This window comes from Bos grunniens, chromosome 8 (assembly GCF_055505025.1).
Source record: "Bos grunniens cultivar Pamir isolate PY7600 chromosome 8, Bosgru_T2T1.0, whole genome shotgun sequence".
NCBI classification, from domain to species: domain Eukaryota; kingdom Metazoa; phylum Chordata; class Mammalia; order Artiodactyla; family Bovidae; genus Bos; species Bos grunniens.
The window spans coordinates 60,350,120-60,370,813 of NC_141172.1; the positions used below are offsets into that span (position 1 = coordinate 60,350,120).

The 20,694-nt window shown below is 37.1% G+C and overlaps 1 protein-coding gene across 4 annotated transcripts in view; it reads left to right on the plus strand.

Moving 5' to 3' along the window:
- Positions 1 to 20,694, plus strand: part of FRMPD1 (FERM and PDZ domain containing 1) — a 160,078-nt gene that overhangs the window by 88,785 nt on the left and 50,599 nt on the right. The window lies entirely within an intron of this gene.

Below are 20,694 nucleotides of genomic sequence, written 5' to 3' on the forward strand. Positions count from 1 at the left end.
TTATATATAACTGGCCCAAGTGCTTATGGGACATCTTGGTAGAGATCCTAAAGAAGCAGTTGATTCTCTAAGCAGCTGAAACTGGGAGAGTAAATGATATCACCCTTGGAGAGTGTTGTGTGGTAGTTTTAGCATTCTTTGGCATTGCCTTTCTTTAGGATTGGAATGAACACTGACCTTTTCCAGTCCAATGGCCACTGCAGAGTTCTCCAAATTTGCTGACACATTGAGTGCAGTACTTTCACAGCATCATCTTTTAGGATTTGAAATAGCTTAACTGGAATTCCATCACCTCCACTAGCTTTGTTCATACTGATGCTTCCTAAGGCCCACTTGATTTCGCATTCCAGGATGTCTGGCTCTAGGTCAGTGATCACACTATCGTAATTATCTGGGTCATGGGGATCTTTTTTGTACAGTTCTTCTGTGTATTCTTGCCACCTCTTCTTAATATCTTCTGCTTCTGTTAGGTCCCTACCATTTTGGTCCTTTATCGAGCCCATCTTTGCATGAAATGTTCTCTTGGTATCTCTAATTTTCTTGAAGAGATCTCGTCTTTTCCATTCTATTGTTGTCCTCTATTTCTTTGCATTGATTGCTGAGGAAGGTTTCTTATCTCTCCTTGCTATTCTTTGCAACTCTGCATTCAAATGGGTATATCTTTCCTTTTCTCCTTTGCTTTTCGCTTCTCTTCTTTTCACAACTATTTGTAAGGCCTCCTCAGACAGCCATTTTGCTTTTTTGCCTTTCTTTTTCTTGGGGAAGGTCTTGATCCCTGTCTCCAGTACAATGTCACAAACCTCCGTCCATAGTTCATCAGGCACTCTGTCTATCAGATCTAGTCCCTTAAATCTATTTCTCACTTCCACTGTATAATTGTAAGGGATTTGATTTAGGTAATACCTGAATGGTCTAGTGGTTTTCCCTACTTTCTTGAATTTAAGTCTGAATTTGGCTATAAGGAGTTCATGACCTGAGCCACAGTCAGCTCCCGGTCTTGTTTTTGCTGACTGTCTAGAGCTTCTCCATCTTTGGCTGCAAAGAATATAATCAATCTGATTTCTGTGTTGACCATCTGGTGATGTCCATGTGTAGAGTCTTCTCTTGTGTTGTTGGAAGAGGGTGTTTGCTATGACCAGTGCATTCTCTTGGCAAAACTCTTTTAGCCTCAAACTACAGCACAATTGCACTCATCTCACACGCTAGTAAAGTAATGCTCAAAATTCTCCAAGCCAGGCTTCAGCAATACATGAACTGTGAACTTCCAGATGTTCGAGCTGGTTTTAGAAAAGGCAGAAGAACCAGAGATCAATTTGCCAACATCCACTGGATCATTGAAAAAGCAAGAGAGTTCCAGAAAAACATCTCTTTCTGCTTTATTGACTGTGTCAAAGCCTTTGACTGTAATACCAGACCACCTGACCTGCCTCTTGAGAAACCTGTATGCAGGTCAGGAAGCAACAGTTAGAACTGGACATAGAACAACAGACTGGTTCCAAATAGGAAAAGGAGTACGTCAAGGCTGTATATTGTCACCCTGCTTATTTAACTTATATGCAGGGTACATCATGAGAAACGCTGGGCTGGAAGAGGCACAAGCTAGAATCAAGATTGCCAGGAGAAATATTAATAACCTCAGATATGCAGATGACACCACCCTTATGGCAGAAAGTGAAGAACTAAAGAGCCTCTTGATGAAAATAAAAGAGGAGAGTGAAAAAGTTGGCTTAAAGCTCAAGATTCAGAAAACTAAGATCATGGCATCCGGTCCCATCACTTCATGGCAAATATATGGAGAAACAGTGAAACAGTGACTGACTTTATTTTGGGAGGGCTCCAAAAATCACTGCAGATGGTGACTGTAGCCATGAAATTAAAAGACGCTTACTCCTTGGAAGGAAAGCTATGACCAACCTAAACAGCATATTAAAAAGCAGAGATAGGGAGGAGGGTTCAGGATGGGGAACACATGTATACCTGTGGCGGATTCATTTTGATATTTGGCAAAACTAATACAATTATGTAAAGTTTAAAAATAAAATAAAATTAGAAAAAAAAAAAAAGCAGAGACATTACTTGGTCAACAAAGGTCCATCTAGTCAAGGCTATGGTTTTTCCATTAGTCATATATGGATGTGAGAGTTGGACTATAAAGAAAGCTGAGCACCAAAGAACTGATGCTTTTGAACTGTGGTGTTGGAGAAGACTCTTGAGAGTCCCTTGTACTGCAAGGAGATCCAACCAGTCCATCCTAAAGGAGATCAGTCCTGGGTGTTCATTGGAAGGACTGATATTGAAGCTGAAACTCCAATACATTGGCCACCTGAAGCGAAGAGCTGACTCATTGAAAAGACCCTGATGCTGGGAAAGATTGAAGGCAGGAGGAGAAGGGGACAACAGAGGATGAGATGGTTGGATGGCATCACTGACTCAATGGACATGAGTTTGGGTAAACTCCTGGAGTTGGTGACGGACAGGGAGCCTAGTGTGCTGCAGTCCGTGTGGTCACAAAGAGTTGGACACGACTGAGCAGTGGAGCCTCAAACTTTGCTGTTCATTGGAATCGCAGGCCAGGGTTGGGCGGGTCTTTAAAACTAACAGTATCTGGCTTGAACCCACAAAGAGTCTTAATTGTTCAAGGGTGTGATCAGGGATTGTTAACAGCTCCCCTGGTGATTCTCATGTTCCTGAAGTTTAGAAACTACTGCTTTAGAAATAATGTGTCATTTATTTACATAAGAAGGGAGCTGAGAACCAAAACCTGTAATTAGGTGATGGAGGAAAGAGGAGTGGGTGAGTAGGTGTAGTCTGAGATGCTGGAGGAAACTGGGGAGACAGATGTCACAAGAGCCAAGAAACGAAGGTCAAGACATTTTAGCACTTAATTATTTGTTAGCTTAAGAAAAAATGCTAGTTTGGTAGTTTGTTTTCTCTCATTCTTCAAAAGGCTGGATGTTTGCCATGCATTTTGTTTCTTGTTTGTAACATCAGTTGGTTTATATCCTTAGATCTAGTGTATATTAGAGATTAGATGTTATAAAAAGATACACATATAAAAGCTCTTTCTCTACCTGGGTAGCCCAATGCCATTTTGGTATAATAGCTCTGATTATGAAGTGTTTAACAAGGTGGACAAAATCAATAAATATTAATAAAAGCTACCTCCATGGGTACATGGAGATTCATGATTCTATTGTCTGATTTGTGTATGTTTTGAAATTTCCCTTAAGAAAAATTAAAGAGAAAAGTTGTTTGCATTGTTTTCTTGAGCTTAGATAAATGTTTACTTTAGGTTTCATTCAGAACAAGTTCAGGCACCTTTTTCACGTATAGTCCTTTCCAGTACTTGTTATTGTCCATAAAGTCTTAACAACTGAACAGTTTTGCTCAGGTTATTTATTATTTCTGATATTTTGAAACTGAGGCCCATATGCAGTCATGCCACCTGTAGGCACTGGTGATTTAGGCCCCTTTGGTTTATTTACTTCTCATTTCTCTTTCATGTCATATCACACTAGCCGGTGACCCTAATGTTGTGATGAACACTGTTATTTTTATTTTCTTTTGTGAGTGGAATGCTTTTATCTTTTATTCTAAAGTATTTTTGAATTGCCTGGTATTTCTGGTTTTTTAAAATCAAAACAAGGAGATTAGATTACATAAAACAAATGATTTTCCAGAATCTTATGATGTGATCATCCATTATTTTTTTTTCTGTTTATGAGCTAAAACATATAAATAGTTTTCCTTAAATGGAACTTTTCTTTCTTAGAATAAATCCAGCTTGATTATGATATATTATCCTGTTAATGTGTTGTTTCTGGATTTTACTGGAGGTTTCTTTAAATTAAAAAAAAAAAAAACGAGTTTATTGAGAAGATTTTTAATGTACACAAAAGTCAAGAGAATAGTAAAATGAAGTTTAAATACCCATCTGCTAGCATCAAGAATTATTAACATTTCTGGCTAGAATCTTGTTTAGAAATTTTGTGAATATTTTATGAGTAAGATTGGCCTCGATGTCCCTTTTTAGTATAAGCTTTGCTAATTTTAAGTTCAGGGCTACCTTTACATTATTAGGAGAAATTGGTCACATGCTATTGTTTTTCTCTGTTGAAGAATATTGTCCATTAGTTTTTGAGAGAGTGTTTGAAATAATTCTCTGATAAACACAACAGCAAGTTCTATGTAGACTTTTAAATAGATTTTTGAAAAATTGACTTTCCAAATTTCTTCCACAGGTATAAATTTACTCAAATTTTTAACTTTAATTCTGGTTGTTTGCTTTAGGGGTAAAGGTGTTGAGGTAGGGGCTGCATCTTACTCATCTCTCATTCTTGGTCACCTGCCCTGAGTGTTTTTTCAATGAATGTGTGCTTAGTCACTTGGATTTATATTTAAACAAATGGTATATATCTTAGCACATCCAAGAAAGATCAACATCTCAGATCCCCAGAGGCTACTACCAGGGTGTTTCACTGTTTTCATCTTCATTATGGGTCTTAGAGTCTTCTCCTTTTAACACCCAACGTAGAAAGTATTTCTTCCCCTCTGCCCAAAGAACTGGTCTAGGAAAATCCCTTCACAGGTCCAAATGCATTTACATACCAAGGGTTGATATGGAAATCTTGGGAGACACTGTTCTATGGGGCTGACCTTGTTAGGCAGAAGTCTGTCCCTCAAGAAGACTGAAGGATTTATGAGAAGAATACGTCTAGAAAGATGCATTCCCAGTAGATCTTCCAAAGCCACTCATATTCTTAGCTTATCTAAATTGTGTATAACATGTATAGGACTCTCTAGTGTTTTTTTCCCTAATGTTTGTTTGTCTTTGCTCATTTCTCATTTTGTTCATAATAACTTGTACCAGTAGTTTACTGTTTTTTGTCAATCTTTAAAAACCCACATTAATTTTGTCTTTATTAAGTGACTCTTTTTTTCTTATTTTCCGGTTTATTTCTGCTTTATTTTAATTTTGTTCATTCAGTCATTCAACAAACATTTATTCAGCCTATGTGACAGGTCCTGAGAGAGAATTAAAAGGGGTAAGGCATGTTCTTTATGCTCAAGTTTCTGACAGTAGTAATAAGAGAAGAAATAGTGAAAGAAAAAAAAGCCACTAAGCGGACAAATGACCTTCACTAGTAGGTTAAAAAAAATCACAGAACGACTCCCAGGGATATCTTTCAAGGATAGAGCGTCAAACATCACTTGTAAAGCTTTTACATTCCCCAAAGAGAAATAATGAACTGAGTCTATGTTTATACCTAAATCATATGCTACAAAATATAAGAGCTTAAGCGTTTCTTTTTCAAATGATATTTTTTTTTAACTCCTTTAAAACAGATTTTAATGGTGATTCTTTAATCTTTGGCACTTAAGAGCTTGAGCTGATGTGTAAGGAACCTTCTTTGAGGCATATATCTGAGAGCTGCTTCTTGTGTTCTTTATATTTGAAATGTATTTTCCAGCTCAAGAAATTTACCTTTAACTTTTTTTATTACAATTTTGTGCATTCCTTTTCTTTCTTTACTAGCTCCTATTATTTGGAAGCTGAATATCCTCAACCTGATTCTAGCTCTGACAGTTTCACTTGAATTGGTATCTGAAGTTCAATTTAGTGTAAGTGATTTTTAGCTCTTCACTTTATCTTCTACCATTGCTGCCTCCTTTGATGTTTTTCATTACTCATTAGCAGTTAATGGTTTCTTGAAGTTCTTTATTATCACCCCTTATATCCCTTTTGAAGGGTTTATATCCTTGTCTGTTTGCTTTATAAGATGATTATCACCCTAGTGTGTTTGGTCTTTTCCATTTGCAAAATATTTTGAGAGAGTTTGTCTCTTCACAGTGCTTTGTTCCAGACAACCAGAAGTGTGTTCCGTTTGGAGATTCATGCTCTTTTTGCGAAGCTGGCGTGTGCCCCTAGGAGGACGATCTAAAGTGATCCTGTTGTGTGACGACCTTTTGAATGAACTGAGGATGCTTGGTCTGGGACAGAGGGGGCAAGATTGCTCTGTTCAAGTCCAGAGAGACTGATGTATAGAAGAGGGAGCTGCTTTATTCTGGTTGGTGTGCTGGTGTGGGGTGTGGAATTCAGCTTTATGTAAAGCAATTTTCTGGCAGTAAGATAGTTCTAACAATAAATGACAGAACAATTAGAGGCTGGATGACTTCTTAGCAATGCGGTTGCAGAGAAGATTCAAGTGTATGGAAATTATCTGGGCTCTTATTTTCTTCTATTGGCTCAGCATTCCCAAGGCAAATGTTAAAACCATTAGCAGGTCATTTTCTTGACTTTAAACTTTCCTGCTCAGGCTTTGCTGAGTCAGGGAGCACTTTTAATGGCTTGATTGATGTCATTTGTTTGGTCTTTGGGGATCCCTAGATGAAGGCATGTGCCTATCCACAGTCCAGATATATACTTCAAATTAATTACTTTAATTAGAGCTATATATGTTTATAGAAATCAATTAGCTAGACTATATTTGGCAGCATTTGTAACAGTCTCCTGTAAGTTACCATTGCAGTCAGATGACCTTTGAAAGAAATGGAGCATCATTATGGATGAGTCTGAGATCCTTAGCAACTCTGCGGTCATTTGGAGATTGAAATAACATAGTGGTCAGAGATTTTATAACTTCCAGAACTGTGGTGACTTCAGGAGTTCCAGCTACTCCCCAAGGGATGTGGGTCTTTGAATTCTGAGACAGAACACAATATCATCTCGTCTGCTTTTTTAGATCTAGTAGAGACCTCAAGTTCCATGGGTGGAAGCAACTAAAGAAGTCATCTGGTCCCTGTGCTCTATTGTAAGGTCCCTTCTGTAATCCAAGCAGAGTTATTTATTTAGACTCTGCTTGATTGCCTTCAGTGACCTGGGTCTTGCTAACTCTTGAGAAAACCCATTCCATCCTTGAATCCCTAGGAACACTAGAGAGCTTTAGCCTCAGTCTGAGCTGGAGTCTCCCTCTCTGTGGCATTCCCCCATTAATCTTGACCCTGCACCCCAGAAACATATGGCATATGTCTCTTCTACCTGGTAGCCTTTTGGGCGTTTGTGAACCATGATCATAACAGGCCACCTACAGATCTTTGTTGAATAAACATTCTCTAATTTTTTAAAGAAACAAAATAGTGACAGACTTTATTTTCTTGGGCTCCAAAATCACTGCAGATGGTGACTGCAGCCATGAAATTAAGACACTTGCTCCTTGGAAGAAAAGCTATGACCAAACTAGACAGCATATTAAAAAGCAGAGACATTACTTTGCCAACAAAGATCCGTCTAGTCAAAGCTATGGTTTTTCCAGTAGTCATGTATGGCTGTGAGAGTTGGACCATAAAGAAGGCTGAGCACCAAAGAATTGATGCTTTTGAACTGTGGTGTTGGAGAAGACTCTTGAAAGTCCCTTGGACTGCAAAGAGATCAAACCAGTCCATCCTAAAGGAAATCAACCCTGAATATTCATTGGAAGGACTGATGCTGAAACTGAAGCTCCAATACTTTAGCCACCTGATGCAAACAGCCAAGTCTTTAAAAAAGACCCTGATGCTGGAAAAGACTGAAGACAGGAGGAGACGGGGACGACAGAGGATAAGATGGTTGGGTGGCATCACTGACTCAATGGACATGAGTTTGAGCAAGCTCTGGGACATAGTGATGGACAGGAAAGCCTGGTGTGCTGTAGTCCATGCAGTCGCAAAGAGTCAGACATGACTGAGGGACTGAACAACAACAATTTTTTATTGAATCTTCATATGACTTGGTTTTAAGTCTCCTTAGCATCCCAGACCCCTAGGAGAGGTGCTGGAAGTGTGATGTTCAGACATAAGGCAAACGGAATTAACATCCATATCCTAGAATTGCTAGCTAACTCATTCCTGTTAAGGGCATGTTTGAGGCAATTGATACTTGAAAGCAATATCCTGTGGACTTTACTGAATGTTTATTTTTGTATCCTTTGTGATTAGTCTTTGTGTTGTCAGGACACTGGAACCTACATTCTTGACTCTCCCTGGTAAGTCTCATAGAAAGATGATGTGGTTTAGTGTCCTTGGCAAAAGGACATTAAATAATCCTTAGTATGAAAGTGCTTTTGCAATAACAGAAAGGCAGACATTCTAGTAGAAAGATAAGGAGAAAACAAAAATGAGAAAGTAACAAAAAAGAAACATAAATGGCCATAGTGCATAAAAAATGTTCAGATATACAAGTAATCAGGTACCTTCAAATCAAAACTATAATGCATTCTAATCTGGAAATATATCTACAATGTATTCACCAATTAAAAAAATGCAAGATGCAGACACTGAGTATAACATGATTCTATTTTTGTGGCCTATATATTTTAATATATGTAATGTAGATCTCTTTAAGTTTAGGGCAAAGTTAGAGTGAAAGTGAAAGTGAAGTCGCTCAGTTGTGTCCAACTCTTTGCGACCCCATGAACTGTAGCCTACGAGGCTCCTCTGTCCATGGGATTTTCCAGGCAATAGTACTGGGTTGCCATTTCCTTCTCCAGGGGATCTTCCTGACCCAGGGACCCAACCCAGGTCCTCCCACATTGTAGACAGCTGCTTTACCATCTGAGCCACCAGGGAAGTCCAAGTTAGAATGAATACACACCAAATTGTTAACAGTGATAATCTCTAGGAACTAGATTGGATGTTTGAAGAAAGATACTCAACTTATATAATTTTTAATGTCATTGAATTATATGTGACATTTACTTTTGTTTTCTATATTTCTCAAGAAATATATTTAAATTAATAATTTGATGCTACTTTCCATCCCATTAGCAAATATTTAAAGCATAGTATCTTAATATTATATGAGAATGTGGATTTTGTTTACTTATATCTGATGTATTTTTCAAAATAGAAATATTTAAATCACTATTTTCCATCCTGTTAGCAAGTATTTTTCAAAAGTACTCAATATTTACAAAGGTCAGTCCTGGCTGGTGTGCAAATTGGTAGCTTCTTGGAAGCAATTTGACGTTATACATCCAAATTCTTAAAAATGAACATATGCTTAAATCCAAGAATTCTATTTCTAGGAATTATCCCAAGAAAATACCTGGGAAGTAGCCATTTACCATGAATAAGAAGAGTCATTATAAAGCTTTTATAATAGTGAAAAATTGGAAATAGCACAAATATCTGATGTTAGACTTACTGAATAGATTATGATATGACCAAAGAAAACAATATTGTGTAGCAATTTAAAATTATTTAAATGCTTAAATATTAATATGGAATAATGTTCATGAAATATTAAGTGGGAAATGTATAATATCTCATTTTAATAAAAATATATAGCATGTATAAATGTAGAAAAAGAATGGAAATACACAAGTGATAACTCTAGGAGTTAGGACTACAAGAGATTTTGTTTTTATATTTTTCTGTGTGTTTATTGTAAGTATATATACTTTTAAAATTAAATAATTAAAAGTAAATAGTTCTAAAAAATAATATTAAGGGCTTATAATGGAAAACACCAGTCTCCACTCCACTCCTCCTCAGCCTCTAATTTCTTATTTTTTTTAGAAGCAACCTCTTTCTACTCTTCTGTTTCCTGTTTTATTCTTCCATATTTAGGATGCTGCTGCTAAGTCACTTCAGTCGTGTCCAACTCTGTGCGACCCCATAGAAGGCAGCCCACCAGGCTCCCCCATCCCTGGGATTCTCCAGGCAAGAACACTGGAGTGGGTTGCCATTTCCTTCTCCAGTGCATGAAAGTGAAAAGTGAAAGTGAAGTCACTCAGTCATGTCCGACTTCGCAACCCCATGGACTGTATGCTTAAATTACTTCCCTAATTTATTAATTTTATAGATTGTCTAATTATTATGGCAGATGAGAATTTAGCTCTTTTACCACTGTACTAGCTTTCCTTTACTATATCCTCCCAATATCATCATGTCACTAATTTTGAGAAGTAATTTTTCAGTGTTTATATTATTATAGAAATGTAAATATTATTCAATACTGAGCCAAGTAGTGAGCTCTAATTTTGTTTCCTTTCTTATACAACTTTTTTTTATTTTATAATTCCCTGTTTTTGATTTGTTTAGTTTTCCATGTACTTATTGCTAATACTTTTCACACTTTCCAACACTATCTCAGTGAGATTTCTGCAGAAACACATTAGATAATCTATCCGCTCATATTTCTTTTCCCTAAGACCTGTGTCTTCATGTACCAGTCTGTATAGGTTTCTCTCTAGGTCTTATAGACAGGCATTACCGTAGTACATCCTTTCATGGTCATCCTAAGTATTCCCTTAGCTTCTTGTCTGTATTTCATCCCTATCTTCTTGGATTCCATTTCTTCTTTTCTTCCTTGTTTTGCTGGAATACATCCTCTAGTAGAATCCTGAGAAAGTGTATATGAGAAGTAAATTTTTATAAACCTGAACATTTTTGAGGTTTTTCCAGTGGTCATGTATGGATGTGAGAGTTGGACTATAAAGAAAGCTGAGCACCGAAGAACTGATACTTTTGAACTGTGGTGTTGGAGAGTCCCTTGGACTGCAAGGAGATTCAAGCAGTCCATCCTAAAGGAGATCAGTCCTGAAGGTTCATTGGAAGGACTGATGTTGAAGCTGAAACTCCAATACTTTGGCCACCTGGTGCAAAGAACTGACTCATTTGAAAAGACATTGATGTTGGGAAAGATTGAAGGTGGGAGGAGAAAGGGATGACAGAGGGTGAGATGGTTGGATGGCATCACTGACTCACTGGATATGATTTTGAGTAAACTCCGAGAGTTGGTGATGGACAGGGAAATCTGACGTGCTGCAGTCCATGGGGTCACAAAGAGTCGGACACAACTGAGTGACTTAACTGAACTGAACATTTTTTAATGTCTCTGCTATTTGATAGGTAGAATGGGTGAATTTAACTCATATGACCATTATATCTACTAGTGTGGGCAGAAATCCCTTAGAAGAAATGGAGTAGCCATCATAGTCAACAAAAGAGTCTGAAATGCAGTACTTGGATGCAATCTCAAAAATGACAAAATGATCTCTGTTCTTTTCTAAGGCAAACCATTCAATATCATGGTAATCCAAGTCCATGCCCCGACTAGTAATGCTGAAGAAGCTGAAGTTGAACGGTTCTATGAAGACCTACAAGACCTTTTAGAACTAACACCCAAAAAAGATATCCTTTACATTATAGGGGACTGGAATGCAAAAGTAGGAAGTCAAGAAACACCTGGAGTAACAGGCAAATTTGGCCTTGGAGTACAGCATGAAGCAGGGCAAAGGCTAATAGAGTTTTGCCAAGAGAATGCATTGGTCATAGCAAGCACCCTCTTCCAACCACACAAAAGAAGACTCTATACATGGACATCACCAGACAGTTGACACAGAAATCAGATTGATTATATTCTTTGCAGCCAATGATGGAGAAGCTCTATACAGTCAGCAAAAACAAGACTGGGAGCTGACTGTGGCTCAGCATGAACTCCTTATTGCCAAATTCAGACTTAAATTGAAGAAACTGGGAAGAACCACTAGACCATTCAGGTATGACCTAAATCAAATCCCTTACGATTATACAGTGGAAGTGAGAAATAGATTTAAGGGACTAGATCTGATAGACAGAGTGCCTGATAAACTATGGACAGAGGTTCGTGACATTGTACAGGAGATAGGGATCATGACCGTCCCCAAGAAAAAGAAAGGCAAAAAAGCAAAATGCCTGTTTGAGGAGGCTTTACAAATAGCTGTGAAAAGAAGAGAAGCAAAAAGCAAAGGAGAAAAGGAAAGATATACCCATTTGAATGCAGAGTTGCAAAGAATAGCAAGGAGAGATAAGAAAGCCTTCATCAGTGATCAATGCAAGGAAATAGAGGACAACAATAGAACAGGAAAGACTAGAGATCTCTTCAAGAAAATTAGAGATACCAAGGGAACATTTCATGCAAAGATGGGCTCAATAAAAGACCGAAATTGTAGGAACCTAACAGAAGCAGAAGATATTAAGAAGAGATGGCAAGAATACACAGAAGAACTATACAAAAAAGATCTTCATGACCCAGATAATCACGATGGTGTGATCACTCACCTAGAGTAAGACATCCTGGAATGTGAAGTCAAGTGGGCCTTAGGAAGCATCAGTATGAACAAAGCTAGTGGAGGTGATGGAATTCCAGTCGAGCTATTTCAAATCCTAAAAGATAATGCTGTGAAAGTGCTGCACTCAATATGTCAGCAAATTTGGAAAACTCAGCAGTGGGCACAGGACTGGAAAACGTCAGTGTTCATTTAAATCCCAAAGAAAGACAATGCCAAGGAATGCTCAAACTACCGCATAATTGCATTCATCTCACACGCTAGTAAAGTAAAGCTCAAAATTCTCCAAGCCAGGCTTCAGCAATACGTGAACTATGAACTTCCAGATGTTCAAGCTGATTTTAGAAAAGCCAGAGGAACCAGAGATCAAATGGCCAACATCTGCTGGATCATCGAAAAAGCAAGAGAGTTCCAGAAAAACATCTCTTTTTGCTTTACTGACTATGCCAAAGCCTTTGACTGTGTGGAAAACAATAAACTGCAGAAAATTCTTCAAGTGATGGGAATACCAGACCACCTGACCTGCCTCTTGAGAAACCTGTATGCAGGTCAGGAAGCAACAGTTAGAACTTGACATCGAACAACAGACTGGTTCCAAATAGGAAAAGGAGTACATCAAGTCTGTATATTGTCACACTGCTTATTTAACTTATATGCAGAGTACATCATGAGAAATGCTGGGCTGGAGGAAGCACAAGCTGGAATCAAGATTGCAGGGAGAAACATTGATAACCTCAGATATGCAGATGACACCAGCCTTATGGCAGAAAGTGAAGAAGAACCAAAGAGACTCTTGATGAAAGTGAAAGAGGAGAGTGAAATGTTGGCTTAAAGCTCAAGATTTAGAAAACTAAGATCATGGCATCCGGTCCCATCACTTCATGGCAAATAGATGGGGAAACAGTGGAAACAGTGGCTGACTTTATTTTGGGGGGCTCCATAATCACTGCAGATGGTGACTGCAGCCATGAAATTAAAAGACGCTTACTCCTTGGAAGGAAAGTTATGACCAACCTAGACAGCATATTAAAAAGCAGAGACATTACTTTGCCAACAAAGGTCGGTCTAGTCAAGGCTATGGTTTTTCCAGTAGTCAGGTATGGATGTGAGAATTGTAATATAAAGAAAACTGAGCATCGAAGAACTGATGCTTTTGAACTGTGGTGTTGGAAAAGACTCTTGAGGGCCCCTTGGACTGCAAGGAGATCCAACCAGTCCATCCTAAAGGAGATCAGTCCTGGGTGTTCATTGGAAGGACTGATGTTGAAGCTGAAACTCCAGTACTTTGGCCACCTGAAGCAAAGAGCTATCTCATTTGAAAAGGCCCTGATGTTTATAAAGATTGAGGGCAGGAGGAGAAGGGGATGACAGAGGATGAGATGGTTGGATGGCATCACCAACTCAGTGTACATGGGTTTGGGTGGACTCCAGGAGTTGATAGACAGGGAGGCCTGGCATGCTGGGGTTCATGGGGTCACAAAGAGTTGGACATGACTGAGCGACTCAACTGAACTGATAGTATAATTCTGTAATCTATAGAATCTATAATCTATAATTCAACCTAGAGATTGAAAATTATTTTCCTTCAGAGATTTGAAGACGTGGCTTCAATGTCCTCCGGCCTCTGTTTTTCCCGAGAAGTCTAATGCCATTTTTGTTCTCAGTTTTTTGTGTGTGATCCATTTTTTTTTCTCCCAAAGCTTTGAAGATGTTCTGTTTCTAGTTTCTGAAATTTTACAATGTTATTTCTTGATGTGGGTATTTTTTCATTAATTATGCTGGGTAATTAGTAAACATTCTTAATCTGGAAATAAGCTTCTAAGGCAAACGTTATTGACTTATTTAACAATTTCCTTATCTCCATTTCCTTTACTCTCTCCTTACAGAACTCATGGTGGATGAATTTTGGACGTCCTGGATTGTTAACTATATATATCTATTTTTTTCTTTTTACCCTGTCTTTGGCTCTTGGTTACTTTTTCTATATTTTATTGACTACATTTCTCAGCTTTTTAACTGAATTTTTATTCCAGCTATTTTATTTTTAGTTTCCAGATTTATGTTCTCTGATTATTCTTTTTCAAAGAAAATTCTCTTCTTGTTTCATAGATGTAACATCTTATCTTTTTGAGGATTTGAATTGTAGATTAACATTTTTTCTTATTTCCTGCATTGTCTCTGTTAGAGTTCCATTTGTTTTGATCTTTTTAAAATAGTATAGGTTTCCTCAAATATCTATTCATGTGTAAGAGTGAAGCATTAAAAGCAATTGGATGGGGCAGGTCATCGACAATATGTATGCATGGTCAGGGCATTGAGATTATCAAAGAATGAAAAGAGATCTGAGATGTTTTGGGAAAAAAACCAAAATGATTGGAAGCTTTGTGTGATGGATGGATGGAGCCCACTGACAGGACACTGACAGATTTCAAGCCAGGGTGATCTGGCAGCAAGTTACCAGAAGTATCACTATCTAAAGGTCTTTTCTCTGGTGCTCTTTAGTTCTCCAGAAAAAGATCTCTTGTCTCTTTGGATGTAAATTCCTAGCTGCCTGGATTCTGAGAACTGGGCAAAGGAGTTCTTGTCATTTAGTAAGAAGAATTTTTCTTAATCCTTCTATTTCATTCCCATATCCTGTGTTGTGCCTGGTCTCCACAAATCTGCAGCCTCTCATGTTTGATTCGCTAAAGAACAAGTCTTTTTCCCCCAGAAGGCTAGCGAAGGGATGGTTGTCTAGGCAGGTAGTAGGATGGGGCCTGTGAATATAGTTGCTGCTTTATACAGACATTTCATGTTTTCAGCCCTATTCTTCATCCCTGCTTTCTCCCATACCTGCTGCCTCTAATTCCTGAGCCATCAAATGGCAAATCAGCCTGTTTTCCATCAGAGTCTCTTTCTGCAAGCACACTGGTTTCTGTTTCCTTTGCTCTGCTCAGTTACATCTCCTCCCAGCAGTTTATCTTCCAGACACTGTCAACATTGCTCATCTATGGTCTTCTCTATTCTATGGGTTTATTTCCTTTATTGTAATTTGTAAGATTTAGAAAAGAGAAGAAAGATTAAGACATTGTTTCAATTCACCATCTTTAACCAGAAATCTCTCACTTTTATAATTATAAAAAGTGAGCTGTGTAGAACTGAAGATAGTATTCAGGTCTGCTGTCCCCATAGGAAAAAAGCTAGACTGACACATCCCTTGATCCAAATGGAATTTATTTTTGGTTGCGGTCTATGTTTTATACCCATTAATTTGTATTTAGCTGCCATTTGATGAAAAATGTTGTCTCCGTGTTTCCAAAGTGATGAGTTTGGGTGTCCTGCTTTCATTTTTATATGAAAATGGTTAGTGCACTCCTAGTAGAGATTCCATTATTATTCTGTAGATTCTGATAAGTTCTAGTTGCTAATATTTTATTTGGGATATTTACTTTGATAATTGTAAGGGAGATGGTATTTCTGCCTTATCGTACTATGTTTATCAGAATTGGTATCAATGTTATAATGACTGTTTAAAAAATTTTGGAAGCTTTCTTTTTTTTTTAATGCTCTTCAATACCTGGCATAGCATTGGGGGAAATAAACTAAGCTGGCTAAAAGCAATGTGATATCCTAGATTGAATCCTAGAACAGAAAAGAAGCATAAATGGAAAAGCTGATGAAATCTGAATAAAATCTACAGCCTAGCTAATATTAGTGTACCAATGTTAATTGCTTAGTGTTGACAAAGTTACAATGATTATGTAAGATGCTAACATTAGGGAAAGCTGAATGAAGGGTGTAATGGAATTCTCTGTATTATCTTTGCAGCCTTTGTGTTCATCTAAAATTATTCCAAAATTTAAAGTTTATATTTAAAGTAAAACAAATAAAGATCGTAAGGGTGAGCTATGTCTTATAAATTTGTGAGAGTTCACCTTTGAACCTATTTACCCGGGAATTTTTTTTTTCTTTTCTTTTTTTTCCCCTATTTATTTATTTTTAGAGGCTAATTACTTTACAATATTGTATTGGTTTTGCCATACATTGACATGAATCCACCATGGGTGTACATCTGTTCCCCATCCTGAACCACCCCCCACCTCCCTCCCCATCCCATCCCTCTGGGTCATCCCAGTGCACCAGCCCTGAGCACCCTGTATCATGCATCGAACCTGGACTAGCAATCCGTTTCACATATGATAATATACATGTTTCAATGCCATACTCCCAAACCATCCCACCCTCTTCCACAGAGTCCCAAAGACTGTTCTATACATCGGTGTCTCTTTTGCTGTCTCGCACACAGGGTTATTGTTATCATCTTTCTAAATTCCATATATATGCGTTAGTATACTGTATTGGTGTTTTTCTTTCTGGCTTACTTCACTCTGTATAATAGGTTCCAGTTTCATCCATCTCATTAGAACTGATTCAAATGTATTCTTTTTAATGGCTGAGTAATACTCCATTGTGTATATGTACCACAGCTTTCTTATCCATTCATCTGATGATGGACATCTAGGTTGCTTCCATGTCCTGGCTATTATAAACAGTGCTGCGATGAACATTGGGGGTACATGTGTCTCTTTCAATTCTGGTTTCTTTGGTTTGTATGCCCAGCAGTGGGATTGCTGGGTCATATGGCAGTTCTATTTCCAGTTTTTTAAGGAATCTCCACACTGTTCTCCATAGTGGCTGTACTAGTTTGCATTCCCACCAACAGTGTAAGAGGGTTCCCTTTTCTCCACACCTTCTCCAGCATTTATTGCTTGTAGACTTTTGGATCGCAGCCATTCTGACTGGCGTGAAATGGTACCTCCTAGTGGTTTTGATTTGCATTTCTCTAATAATGAGTGATGTTGAGCATCTTTTCATGTGTTTGTTAGCCATCTGTATGTCTTCTTTGGAGAAATGTCTGTTTAGTTCTTTGGCCCATTTTTTGATTGGGTCATTTATTTTTCTGGAATTGAGCTGCAGGAGTTGCTTGTGTATTTTTGAGATTAATTCTTTGTCAGTTGCTTCATTTTCTATTATTTTCTCCCATTCTGAAGGCTGTCTTTTCACCTTGCTTATAGTTTCCTTTGTTGTGCAAGAGCTTTTAATTTTAATTAGGTCCCATTTGCTTATTTTTGCTTTTATTTCCAATATTCTGGGAGGTGGGTCATATGTTGGAGAGTGTTTTGCCTATGTTCTCCTCTAGGAGTTTTATAGTTTCTGGCCTTACCTTTAGATCTTTAATCCATTTTGAGTTTATTTTGGGGTATGGCGTTAGAAGTGTTCTAGTTTCATTTTCTTACAAGTCATTGACCAGTTTTCCTAGCACCACTTGTTAAAGAGATTGTCTTTTCTCCATTGTATATTCTTGCCTCCTTTGTCAAAGATAAGGTGTCCATAGGTGCATGAATTTATCTCTGGGCTTTCTGTTTTGTTCCATTGATCTATACTTCTGTCTTTGTGCCAGTACCATACTGTCTTGATGACTGTGGTTTTGTAGTAGAGCCTGAAGTCAGGCAGGTTGACTCCTCCAGTTCCATTCTTCTTTCTCAAGATTGCTTTGGCTATTTGAGGTTTTTTGTATTTCCATACAAATTGTGAAATTATTTGTTCTAGTTCTGTGAAAAATACCATTGGTAGCTTGATAGGGATTGCATTGAATCTATAGATTGCTTTGGGTAGTATACTCATTTTCACTATATTGATTTTTCTGCTCCATGAACACGGTATATTTCTCCATCTATTGTGTCCTCTTTGATTTCTTTCATCAGTGTTTTATAGTTTTATATATATAGATCTTTTGTTTTTTTAGGTAGATATATTCATAAGTATTTTATTCTTTTCGTTGCAATGGTGAATGGAATTATTTCCTTAATTTCTCTTTCTGTTTTCTCATTGTTAGTGTATAGGAATTCAAGGGATTTCTGTGTGTTGATTTTATATCCTGTAACTTTACTATATTCATTAATTAGCTGTAGTAATTTTCTGGTGGAGTCTTTAGGGTTTTCTATGTATTGGATCATGTCATCTGCAAACAGTGAGAGTTTTACTTCTTCTTTTCCAATCTGGATTCCTTTTATTTCTTTTTCTGCTCTGATTGCTGTGGCCAAAACTTCCAAAACTATGTTGAATAGTAGTGGTGAGAGTGAGCACCCTTATCTTGTTCCTGACTTTAAGGGAAATGCTTTCAGTTTTTCACCATTGAGGATAATGTTTGCTATGGGTTTGTCATATATAGCTTTTATTATGTTGAGGTATGTTCCTTCTATTCCTGCTTTCGGGAGGGTTTTTATCATAAATGCATGTTGAATTTTGTCAAAGGCTTTCTCTGCATCTCTTGAGATAATCATATGGTTTTTATTTTTCAATTTGTTAATGTGATGTATTACATTGATTGATTTGAGGATATTGAAGAATCCTTGCATCCCTGGGATAAAGCCCACTTGGTCATGATGTATGATCTTTTTAATATGTTGTTGGATTCTGTTTGCTAGAATTTTGTTAAGGGTTTTTGCATCTATGTTCATCAGTGATATTGGCCTGTAGTTTTCTTTTTTTGTAGCATCTTTGTCAGGTTTTGGTATTAGGGTGATGGTGGCCTCATAGAATGAGTTTGGAAGTTTACCTTCCTCTGCAATTTTCTGGAAGAGTTTGAGTAGGATAGGTGTTAGCTCTTCTCTAAATTTTTGGTAGAATTCAGCTGTGAAGCCTTCTGGCCCTGGGCTTTTGTTTGCTGGAAGATTTCTGATTACAGTTTCAATTTCTGTGCTTGTGTTGGGTCTGTTAAGATTGTCCATTTGTTCCTGGTCCAGTTTTGGAAAGTTGTACTTTTCTAAGAATTTGTCCATTTCTTCCAAGTTGTCCATTTTATTGGCATATAGTTGCTGATAATAGTCTCTTATGATCCTTTGTATTTCTGTGTTGTCTGTTGCGATCTCTCCATTTTCATTTCTAATTTTGTTGATTTGATTTTTCTCCCTTTGTTTCTTGATGAGTCTAGCTAATGGTTTGTCAATTTTATTTAACTTCTCAAAGAACCAGCTTTTGGCTTTGTTAATTTTTGCTATGGTCTCTTTTGTTTCTTTTGCATTTATTTCTGCCCTAATTTTTAAGATTTCTTTCCTTCTACTAACCTTGGGGTTCTTCATTTCTTCCTTTTCTAGTTGCTTTAGGTATAGAGTTAGGTTATTTATTTGACTTTTTTCTTGTTTCTTGAGGTAAGCCTGTATAGCTATGAACCTTCCCCTTAGCACTGCTTTTATAGTGTCCCATAGGTTTGGGTTGTTGTGTTTTCATTTTCGTTCATTTCTATGCATATTTTGATTTCTTATGTGGTTTGTTGGTTATTCAGCAGTGTGTTGTTCAGCCTCGATATATTGCAATTTTTAATATTTATTCTCCTATAATTGACATCTAATCTTACTGTATTGTGGTCTGAAAAGATGCTTGGAATTATGTCAATTTTTTGAATTTACCAAGGCTATCCTGGAGAAGGTTCCATGTGCACTTGAGAAAAAGGTGAAATTCATTGTTTTGGGGTGAAATGTCCTATAGATATCAATTAGGTCTAACCGGTCTATTGTATCATTTGAAGTTTGTGTTTCATTGTTAATTTTCTGTGTAGTTGATCTATCCATAGGTGTGAGTGGGGTGTTAAAGTCTCCCACTATTATTGTGTTATTATTAATTTTACCTTTCATACTTGTTAACATTTGTCTTACATATTGTGGTGCTCCTATGTTGGGTGTATATATATTTATAATTGTTATATCTTCTTCTTGGACTGATCCTTTGATCAGTATGTAGTGTCCTTCTTTGTCTCTTTTCACACAGCCTTTGTTTTAAAGTCTATTTTATCTGAGTATTGCTACTCCTGTTTTCTTTTGGTCTCTATTTGCATGGAATAGCTTTTTTTTTTTAATATTTAAAGTAAAACAAATAAAAACCATAAGGGTGAGCTATGTCTTATAAATTTGTGAGAGTTCACTTTTGAGCCTATTGCCCAGAATGTTTTTTGAGTGTAGCTCTTTAACAACTTTCTCTTCTGTGGTAATTGTCTTTTAGACATTCTGTCTCTTCTAGGGTCATCTCATATCATTTATATTTCCCTTGAAAACCATCTAGTTATTAAGTTTTTCAAAGGTATTTATGTATTGTTAAGCAACATAATCTCTTGTAATTAAAAAAATTTTTTTTCTGTATCCATGGTTATTTCCCAGTGTCATGTATTATTTTGTATGGGTATTTATTGGATTGTGAAATTAACTTTATCAGTTGAGACAGTATTTTAAGAAATATAAAATTATATATTGTTTTAGGAAACTTTAATCTCAAGCATATATACTGTTTTTCTTGGTAACCTGATAATATCTATCAAAGCACAAATGCATGTAAATTTTGACCTCGCAATTCAATATCTGGAAACTTAACCAAATATATAATTGCATATGTACAGAAATGATATTTGTACAACATAACTCGTTGCAATATTACAATAGAGAGATTGGCAATAACCCAAATGTCTATCAAGGGAAGACTACTTCTTAAATTAGAGTACATTCATACAGTGTAATACTCAGAGGCTGTCAAAAGGAATGAGGAGGCATTCTTTGTATTAATGTGAAAAGATAGT